Source organism: Amaranthus tricolor, chromosome 16 (genome assembly GCF_026212465.1).
Source record: "Amaranthus tricolor cultivar Red isolate AtriRed21 chromosome 16, ASM2621246v1, whole genome shotgun sequence".
Taxonomy (NCBI): domain Eukaryota; kingdom Viridiplantae; phylum Streptophyta; class Magnoliopsida; order Caryophyllales; family Amaranthaceae; genus Amaranthus; species Amaranthus tricolor.
In genome coordinates, this window is record NC_080062.1 from 1,727,276 (window position 1) to 1,739,278 (window position 12,003).

Here is a 12,003-nt window from a genome sequence, read left to right on the forward strand (position 1 = left end):
AAAATAGAGAATCATATTTATAAAGGAGAATACAGTAAAAGAGTCATTTGACTCGAAAAGAAACAACTGGCAAAGGAAAGAAAAATAAAATAAGACAAGATAAAAAAAAGCACGACAATGCAATGTAAGATAAAAAAAAACAATGACATTCATAAATATGAAAGGTGAATTATTGGGTTATTGATTAATGTAGATATATAAATGAGTTAATTATGATAAAAGAAATAATTATGTGGTAATTGAGTGATACTCCTATCAAATGGGGTCAAATTTTAGATTTGAGTGGTCAAAGACTATTAAGAGTAGGATGTAAGAATTTTGGAACAAATCAAATATATGTTACAACTTTATTTGAATAAAGGGAAATATAAATATAAAATGGAATAATTATATACTCATAATGTTCCTTTTTTTAAAAATAATAATTTTTATTTTTATTTTTAGAGAATATGCAAAATGATTCAAATATTTAAAATAATTCTAGTACGTTATGAAGTCTTAGTTTTGGTAGACATATAAATATAATATGTTAAGGGCTGATACTAAAACAATTTTAATCTTATAAATTTTAGGATTTTTTTGGTTATTTTCTTTTCAATATGAGCATGATATGGAATAGTAAACCTATAGATTCCAAATATCATGGATGACTAACCTAGAGAATCCTACTAAATCTTTTTCATATTTGTATTGTGATTTACATAATCACATAATATATATATCAAAGTATTCCCATACATGCAAGTAAAATACTTAATATAATACATAACAAAAATTACGTATCACTCTATAATATATGTTTAGCAATGCCAATTAGTAAAACAAAGTCACTTTTAATTTATATACAACTAGAAATACGTTCTTGCACAAAAGTTAAGTTTATTTGATTAAAATTTATTTATTGTAAATATTTTTTATATATGTCATAATAAAAGTGAGCTAAAATTGCTTTCAATAAGATAAACTTAATGTGAGAGCTTTTTTAAGTTAATTATACAAAGAAAGTATGCATAATGTATTGATATTTTCTGTTTCTTTTTAATAGATATGTAAAGAAATAGAGGAAAATATAATCCTCTAATATATATATATATATATATATATATATATATATATATATATATATATATATATATATATATATATAAAGTTATAAAGTTTATTATATCATATGCACTTTTTTTATTGAAGTTGTACATGATGCTTGTTACTAAAGATCAATCAGAAACAACCTCAAACAAATTAATGACATTAGAGTAATGCAATGTTGTTGTTATTGTGTAGTGTATAGGCAATATAATCAGTGGAAATTAATATCTCAATCAATTTCTATAAAGAAAAACAAAAGGCAAACAACCAAACATAATGTAGCCCAAAAATATTCATTTTCTTTCAAGCTGAATGATAAAAAACCAAAGTAGGTCTAAATCTAATATCTACTTTTCTCATTAGAGAATATATTAGTGTTTTTTGCAAGCTTTAATGAATTGGCTATACTTGAGAAATGGAAAGCCAAATGCAAGGATAAGTCTCCATCCTTGATAGGGGCTCCTAAATCAATTGTCAAGGAAATGCTTGTCCTCATATTATAGCCACTATTTTTAGGCAAGATTTGCTTCTCTCCAATTTGCAATATCATTATGTAATTAACAATACAATACCATCTATTGTCATCATTTTGTTTTGAAGACTCTTTTTGTTGGACGGATTAGAAAATTAATTTTATATGATAAAAAAGTACATTTCAATATTTCAGATTTTTAAATTTGTTCTATATCAAAATTGTCATATATATTACCAATTATAAGTCTTTGTAGGATAATAGCACATGTACCCACAGTTTAGATTCATTATGCAACTAATATAAAGGAAATTTTCTATATTTGAACTAACTCGATAACTCAAAAAAGTTTTCAGAATTACTAAATTACTTAGATAATTTAATAAGCATCTTTCTTCTGTAATGTCAAATCGTATTGAAGTAAAAGAATAAGTCCTTCATAAAAAAGACAGAAAGATTTGGAGATTAAAACGAAAGAAAAATTCTAACATCACATACAACTCACAAGAATTTGATGTAAGTTGTGAGGTAAAGGTTTGCAATGTTAGAAGATGGAGAAAGTTGGAGAAACCCTATTCACAAGACCCTTATCTTGTTTAATTTTTCAATATTATCACTTGCCCCATATGTCTTTCTCTTTGTTTTTGCTTTGTTAGTATGAAAGCAAAGATATGGGCAAAAAATGTAGGAAGAATAGTCATGATTGGAACTATTGAAGAATCCACTTGTCATCACCCCATACCTTCATTATTCACTCAATAATTCTTTAATATTTCCTTTGTCAAAGTAGGGATCCATTAACAAAAAACATGATGTTGAATAACTCTTATGCATTCAAAATCCACTATTTGATGTGATAAATCAATATTAGTCAAGTGTATGCTTGTATTTGTTGTGTCTTTTCCAATCTAAGGAGTTGTATACCTTATCATTAAACTGTATGTTGTACTAATCTTGCCTAATTGTGCATGAAGTGAAGAATTTAGAAAGTATAACTTTATTAAACTCAATTGTCATGTGAATTGATTGAATTTATTTATTTTTAAATTTTGATAAGGGTTTAAGCACTTCTAATGCGAATATCTTCGAGTCAGGACTTATAAGGAGATATTAAGTCCTTATTTCTACTTTTGATTTTAGTTTTCTTATATAAATTTATGACACTGTACAAAAAAATCTTATGAATTACTTTGATGATTCTTCTCTACAGCAGGTGGGACAATGGGTAGAAGAATCAAGTGTGAACGCATATTTGTGAAAGTTGATAAGACTCAAACTCTAAAAAATTTACTCTCTTTAAATGTAATCCATTCAATATTAACGTTTTATAAGCAACATAAAATTATTCTTTTTGAATTTTTATTTTGATTTTACTATTTTCAAAAAAAGTTGTCTTTGTAATAAGTTTGGACACTACATGTGCTAAGGCCCCATATAATATTGTTCACAAAAATTCTATAATAACAATAAGTAGAAATCTAGCTCCCTGAAAGAAGGAACATTTATATTTTAAAAATAGGAAAAAAATAAAGTGGGGAAGAGGAAAAAAAAGAGGCAAAAGACCAATGCCCTGTTCCCTTAAGGGTAGGGCCTAAAATATTTGGACTATCCCAAAATTGGTGGAGCTATTATTATTCCTTTTGGGGAATACCAAAATGGTATGAAGTTCTTCAAGAAGAGACCAAACAGTAGGCCATAGTTACTTGATAAGAATATTTAGTCAAAAATGCTTATTTTTTTCTTTTCTTCCATTGGTGTCACTTTAGATTTCATTTCATCATTTTCAGAAAAAATAAATAAGATTATTCTTTCATTTTACAATGTAGTTACATTTGATATGTTACGTGATAATTAATAAAAATAATTATAAAATGTTTTACTTTATATTTAATATGCTAGAATTTTTAACATATTATGTGGCCTTAATCACCAGTTTAAAATTTTAGTTGAGTTGCTCTTTGACATGGTAACAGAGCCAATGTGACAAGAAGTTACAGATTCAAATCTCGACCACCCTTCATTTAAATTACACTATTATTCATCCTTAGGTACATGAAGACATTTGTTGCATCCACACTTCTAACTTAAAGAATTCTTATGTGAAAGGGCATGTTATAATATATAATATTTCTTGGGACATCAATGATCAATTTAATAAGCTTTTGGTTGTATTGTTTTCTTGATATAATATTAAAATAAAAAATCAGAGATTAATTTTGTTATTTAAATAAACAATAATTAAAAGACGTTTATTTTAACATTTTTACAATCTCCTATTAAATTAATTGGCTCATGAAAATCAGAATACTTTTCCATAAAAGGAAATATTTCATATACAACTGATAAAAGAATACACCCAAATGTAAAGATATAATGAATTTTATCCAACGAAGAGAGTATATAAAAGCATATTAATCTTCAACCTCTCACAAAAGTAAATCAGATATCTACATGAAAAGAAAACACAACATTAATCATTGATAAGAAGCATATATTTCCCTTCATTGTATGGCACTTTGATGAATCTTGAATTTAAGGCCGAGAAATAAATGGTTTACATCTCATGAATTTGAGTATTTGACCAATAATTATGTGACAAGTGTAGCATAAAAATTCCTAATGTTTAGATGTTGACCGGTGGAAACACATTAGATATACCATCTGTATAAACCCATTAGTCTCAATTACTTTTGACGCAAATACTAAAAATTTAAATATATTGTTTTAAAATAGTGGCATTTAAAAATAAAAGAGAAAATTTGTGGGATTATATTTATAAATAAAATTAGACAAATTCATTAAAATATGTTAAAATATAAAAATAAGGCAACTTGAGTTGCGTATGAGGAGCAAGTTTAACTATATCCTATGGGGCCTATTGTCTATTGAGCTTAAACAAGGTTGAGAAAAATTGTTTGAGTACTTGTTAGTGATAATCTATTACTTCAACTTTTTAAAAATATTTTTATTTAATTGTGACATGTTGTGTGAGAAAATTTTTGTTGATTATGTATTTATATTATATGCATAATTTTACAAACAATTTAAATATGATAATACTTCGTCAGACAATCAACTCAGATAACTAAGATTTTATGTAATGTTATATATAATTTTATTGAAGATGTATTAAATTTAGCCATTGATGGCTGATACTCAAAAAATATTTTATATCTTATGAAATAATAGTTGGTAAATAATTTTGGTTTATAGTTTATTAGTATACTTAGGGAGTACATGATGATGCTACTTTGCAATAGTGAGTTTGCACTAGAATGTGCAAACGTATCGATATCTAATTACTCTAATCTAACTTTTAAAGTACGATTCTCTAAGCTTAGCATCTAAAACTACAAGTATAGATTCCACACCCAAGTCATCACTTGTTTATGGGAGCATAAAATTCTTCCAAAACAAAAAAGCTATCTAAACAATACTCTATCTTCAAGTGAGAATATTAATATGATTTTTCTAAAACATTGAGGCTTGGAGAAACTACGTCTAACCAAGTCTTATGATTAGACGTATCAAAACGGTAGGGCAACTTGATTTCAAATCTGATTATAATTAATAGGATCGTTTTGAATTAGTTTATTTTCAATCAAGTCATTTCAGACAATTTCAAATCAAGTCGGATCAAATTTTGACAAGTCTACTAAATATATGTCTAAATTCATCTTTATCGGTTATTTTGCTTTTTATTGAGTCAAATAAAAAAAGTCGTTTGTTATACTCATCACTCTTCATTAGAGTTGTATTTTTTACCAACCAAAAATTATAAGGGTACAACAAACAAATATTAAACAAAAGCTATTACATATTTTTTAAATTAATATTAAGGATATATCACAATAATCAAATCAATTTACTAATTTAGTATAAAAACATATAGTAATAACAGAATTAACGATATTTTATATATTTGTACGACAATTTATACTCCTATAATATAATACTCCATATATGTAATAAAGCAAGTTACAACACATGACGAAAGTTTGCATTAAGCATTATAAGTATGATATCCAAAAGTAGAAGTCATTATTAAGTTTGAATTTAGATGGGCAAGTCATTTCCGGTAAATCAAATACGATTTATCATTGCTATAATTATTCATCATCGTCACCCTTTTCATTTTATCATTACTCTTTAATGAAATTACAATTTTGCTCTTGGACTTAAAATTTGCTTAACAAATGTAAATCTCACTTAATAACACTATTATCACTTAAAAAACATTAAATTTAAAGTTTAAACGTAATCCCGAACATTTTTATCGCGACCCTATATATATTGAATTTCAGTAGCGCCCTTGCATGATATACGAATTCAAACACGGTTCCATCTCTTTAAAATCCCTCCAAAATCGTTCTTTGATTTTAAACAAGCTGATTGCTGGAATTGATTTACTATGGCTAACGAAAGCGATTATGAATCGGATCGGGTATGTACTTAAATCGATCTGAATGGGTGTTTTTTTTTAAAAAAAAAGGACTCGCACAAAACGTGCGAGTGGACCACGGAGGAGTCGCACGTTTTGTGCGACTCCTCCTTTTTTTTATTTATTTATTTTTAATTATTTACATTATTATTATGTAAATTTATTTATTTATTTAGTAATTTATATTATTATTATTTAATATACGTTGTAGTAAATTATTTATATTATTATTATTTTTTAATTTATTATTATTTTCTTATCATTATTATTATTATTATTATTATTATTATTATTATTATTATTATTATTATTATTGTTATTATTGTTATTATTATTTTATTATTATTATTATTATTATTATTATTATTATTATTATTAATATTATTATTAATATTATTATTAATATTATTATTAATATTATTATTATTATTATTAATATTAGTATTGTTATTATTATTATTATTATTATTATTAATTTAAATAATTTATAATCTATATTATTAATATTATTATTATTTTCTTATTATTAATTTAAATAATTTATAATTATATATTATTATTATTATTTTCTTATTATTTAATATTAATTTGTTTTATTATTATCACAATTATTTTATTTTATATTTTGTATTGTTATTATTTTAATATTAATTATTGAAGTAAATTATATTTTTTATTATATATTAATTTATATTATTATTATTTTAATATTAACTATTAAAGTAAATTATAATTTTTATTTATTATTGAATATTTTTATTATTAATGTTTGTATGTATAATTTTTTAATAACCTAATGTATGGTTTATTTCATATTTTAAATTTGCAGGACTTTGAAAACTTAGGAGACAATGTAGATTACTCTGATAGATTTGTTATGGATAGGCAATTTGATTCCGTAGATGAATTACATAGTTGGGCCGATGAGATAGCAATAACAATTGGTTTTCAATTTACACGTGCTTCTTATAAACAAAAAGAAGGGCGTTCTAGAGTTAGTTTGTATTTAAGATGTCACCGCTATGGTAATATTAGGGGAAATTTGCATAACTTAGATAATGCTGCCCAACCTGGTTCTAAAAGTAGAACATGTCGATGTAAATTTATGATTGTAGCAAGTAGTAGTAAACCAGGAGAAAGACCTTAGACGATGAGGGTGTGTCATGAGGGTGTGTCCTGGGGAAAAAGGTAGACATAACTACCGATTTTAGTGTACAGAGATGGTGATGTAAGGGCAAATAGGTTGAATGTAGATATTCGGCAGCACATACGACTATTTAGTGCAACCGGCATGCAACCTGCCTTTATCATGACTTCAATTAGAGAAAATTTTCCTGGTTTTTTTACTAGTATGAATCAAATATACAATGTTAGACAATCAACTAGAAGAGAAGAGATGGAGGTTAGGACTCCCCTTCAACACTGTCTTTATATGGCCACAAAGCATAATTATGTGGTTTGGACAAACTTGGATAGTAAAGGGGATTTGAGCAGATGGTTTTAGCAGATTATTAGTTGCAAATCCTACCTCAATCCAAATGATACGTACGTGGCCGTATGTTGTGTTGATAGATACAACGTACAAAACAAACAAACAAAAGTGGCCACTGTGTAAAGTAATCGGAATGACGCCAACCAATCACAACTTCTTGGTTGCGTTATGTTTGATGCGAGATGAGGCGGCTGTGTCATATTTGTGGGTGTTACAGGGATTGAGAGATATTTTTGGCACAGCTCAGACTCCTAGCGTCATTGTCACTAATCGAGATGAGGGTTTATCTGCAGGTATTCGTGACATCTTCCCAGGTAAAAAAGTTTTGTTGATTAATTATTGTCGTTCTCTTTATTAAATATGTCTTAATTACGTTCAATGTTGTGTTTAATGTAGATGTGCGGCATTTGTTATGCATATGACATATTGCCAATGACATTGAGAACATGGTGGACAAGTTGTGTGGCGGGAAAAGAAATCAACAAGGGCAGGTATTCAGGAAAAGTAGATGGAACCCCTTGGTTGAAAGTTCTACACTCGACGAATTTGAAGAGACATGGCAATTGATTGTGACTACCTGGTCGGTTAGGAACAGAAAGGTCGTTCGATACTTGGCGGGAACATGGTTTCCACTTAAAGAGAAATTTTTGCGTGCACGGACGAATGACTGTTTACATATGGGTAACCAGACTACCAGCAGAGTTGAAAGCCAATACTCGTCTTTCAAGTATTATCTTGATAGCGGTAATAGCTTATTTGATACCCTGTTTAAAAGGGCACACTCACAGATAACAAACCAGCAAGCCAGGATCCAACAAGCGCTACAGGAATCCATAAATTCTGTTTCAAGGTCGTTGCGACATCATTTCTTTAGACCTTTATATCGCCATGTATCTATTTTTGCCTTGGAGTAGTTGCGGCTTGAGCATAACCATATGTTAAATTTGGGTGATTATGTACTTAAAAAATGCGGTTGTGTACTTCAACGCACCCATAGATTGTCGTGTGCTTGTTATTTATATCTGTTGATCGGTTCACAAGGTGCTTTGTATTTGGACGACATTCATCCATTCTGGAGTACTTTGACGTACACAGAGGTAGGAGATGACACCAACGAATGAGTACGACACGCAAACGCCGATGTACTTTCAATCGTTGGTTGATGAAGTCTTAAAAGCTGATCCGGCTGTTGTACGACGCTTGTCTCAGGTACTTGAACATTAATTACACCTTGATGGAGCCAATATACCTGAGATTTACGCAAGTCCACCTAGAAAGGGAAGACCAACCACAAGCAATACCCTTAGAAGAAATAAAAGAGCATTTGAATATAGTAGATCATCTTCTCGTGGTCGAGGGTCTAGATCTTCATCCCGCAGTAGATCCAGTGGCAGATCTAGTGGTTGGGAAACACAATCCTCAGTTGGAATTAAGTTTAGTTTCAACTTATCCGGTACATGACTTTCCTTGTCGTTATTTAAATTAGTTTGTTATAGCTTAATCTTACTAACCTTATTTTTAATAATTGCAAATGATCCAGTAGGTCGTGATTGTTCACTATTTCCATGGCCTAATCACATCCCGCACATTCTCCCTCCTTACTTGTTTGATTGGATTGATGTTATATGTGATGGTAACTATGGTTTTAGAGCTATTGCCGTCACAGAATTGGGAGGCGAGGAGGAATGGCCTCTTTTAAGACGTGCAATGTGCATGGAAATGCAAATGAACAGAGACCAATACGTAAGTGTGTATCCATCGGAGAAGGCGTTAGACAATGCTATATTTAGAATTGGTTCACACAGCAATGGACCTGCGCATTATATTCACTAGATGGAAGCACCAATGGCATTGTACTCTGCAGCAACATTTCTTAACACTTGCATTGCTTATTATGGTTTTGCTAACGGTAATCCGATGTACAACTGTTTGGTTCTTCCGTTAAGGAAAGCAGCGGGTGTGCATAGTGTAAATAAAGTTATACATATATGTTGGGTGAATAGAAATCATTTTGTTCAACTATTAATGAACGACGATTCATCTCCACTGCCGCTAGTCCAGCAATCATGGAGAGAAGCTGTTGACAATTTTTTCAGATATATAGAAACACATTTTAGTAGCAGGATTTTGCTTTGGAATAGACTATACGGGCCACGACCACCACAACGTAGTAACACCGCTAAAGATGCTGTAAATTTAGATAGTCCATAGTGTAACACATTGTGTACATCATTATTTAGTTTAACTACACATGTAGATGGGATTCAATTTGTAGATAGTCCATAGTGATACTATTGTGTACATCATTATTTAGTTTAACTACACATGTAGATGGGATTCAATTTGTAGATAGTCCATAGTGATACTATTGTGTACATCATTATTTAGTTTAACCACACATGTAGATGAGATTCAATACGTGGATGGAATTCAATATGTATAGAATTGATGTAAATTAATAAAAACAATGATGTAAATTAATTTAACTATAATGAAAAAATTATTAGGTTTCAATCACAAAAACCAACAATCTATGAAGGGCCATGCCCCTTAAAAGCTTGTCATTCGGCAAATAAATCTCTAATATCAGAAACGTATACATCTAAAGCATGTCTTTCCCAGGGGTTCATTTTCGCAACAGGAGGCAGTCTCAACAATGGAGCGACTCGACTCGGCCATTCATTTAGAAACTGTAAAAAAAAAAGGGTTTGAATAAGATATTAAACAACATCTAAATAATACAAACACATAATAGAAAACAAATAAATTAAAAAAACTAACGTATTCCGCTCTGCTTTCAGCTGGACCAAAACCGGTACTCGATCCTTCGCCAGGGAGGACGTTCCTCTGATGGAACAGATGCCCGACGAAGTGTCTGATCACCAAGGCGGCCACAATAGAGGAACCTACTCCATGCCTCCGTGTAAATAGGCGGAGAATCAAAGGTCACAGAATAGGTACCGTGTGCCAGTCGCATAGCCTGGGTTGGTCTGATAGGAGGGGGGGAATAGCCTGCACAAATCCGACTTGTCGTACTGTCCTCTCCGGCAAATACACCTTGACGATATCAAAGCAAGTGATTCCCTTGATGTAGGTGGTGTGTGGGTGCTCATTTAGCAATGCCCTTGGAGAAGTCATGTACGGAGTCCATTCCACCTGCATACAAGCAAAATTAACATATACAAATAATCTACAAAATAAATTAACATGAATAACAAAGTGTGATATAATGTACAATACCTGAGTTTTCGTCATGGAGTCCAATATACTCCTGCAGTCCCTCAGCCTATTGATCTCATGATTTGGCTTGGGCGTGGACCATATCTCCGCCCTAGTCTTATTAGGCACATCTGCTTGACGAGGATGAGGGCGGAAGGACGGAAAGTACTCGTAAATCCATGTCTGAAGCAATGTCAGGCAACCAGCAATGGTCTTGCAACCAACCCTAGACGCCATTCCCAGTTGCCGATACATGTAGGCCCGCGTCACCGCACCCCAGGCGATCTCATCCTGATCGATGTTGACGGTTAGTATCGGGTGAGGTCGTATGCTGGTTCTGGTCTTATCCGCCAGCAGTGTAGAGCCGACAATAGCCATGTAATAGGCTGTCGACTGGGTCTCCATAGCCTGGGACCGGTGGCACAGCTACATAACTTCAGCAACGTTGATGCCACCGCTGATGAATATCCCTTTCCGTCGTAGCTCGGACATGGGCTCCCCAAACAGACCAGCAATAGCGCCCTTCCACTCACCCTCAGCAAGTTTAGCCGGTAGTGAACCTTCAATACCTATGCGCAATATGCGTTGCACGTCGTGCAACATAATCGTCATCTCCCCCCATGGCATGTAGAAGGTGTTCGTATCCGGCTGCCACCTCTCCACGAAGGCTGATATCAAAACACAGTCAATGTGCTGGTGCATAATGTAGGGTAGCCGGCCGAGGGGAGTGGCAGGTAGAACATCATAAAGCGCATCAAACATATCCCGCAGTCCGATGATCGCCTCCAACGGCTTCTTTCTACTACGGCACTCCAAAACCGGAGGCGTACGCTCAAAGCCGTCAAAAATAACTTTAGCTATGTGCCCGCTATAGCTGGGTATCAGGCGCGTATCTGTGGGCCCCTCGGGCTGGGGCGATGTGAGCAACCAGTTCGTTCCAGCGGAGTGTGAGCGTCTGCTCCCCCGTGGCGGCTCATCATCAACTGACTACGTCCGGCATGCTCAGATGCCCCTGCAGAACTACGGGCGGCACGTGTGAAATTACCGTCGACCCCGCAGACGACGGTCCAATCCACTAGGCGACCAACAGCGCCTTGATACTCAACATCATCATCCTCATCATCACTAAAAACCCCCCAACTACTCTGGACGCTAGCCTGGTTATCAAACCGAGTGCGCACATGGTGCAGCGTACTCGACCGTTAAGCCTCACTGTGTCGGCAGCCTCTTCTTTCCTAGCCCTCCTAGCAGAACCCGTTACCCCCCTCTCATGAGGGTTCCCTCTGAATA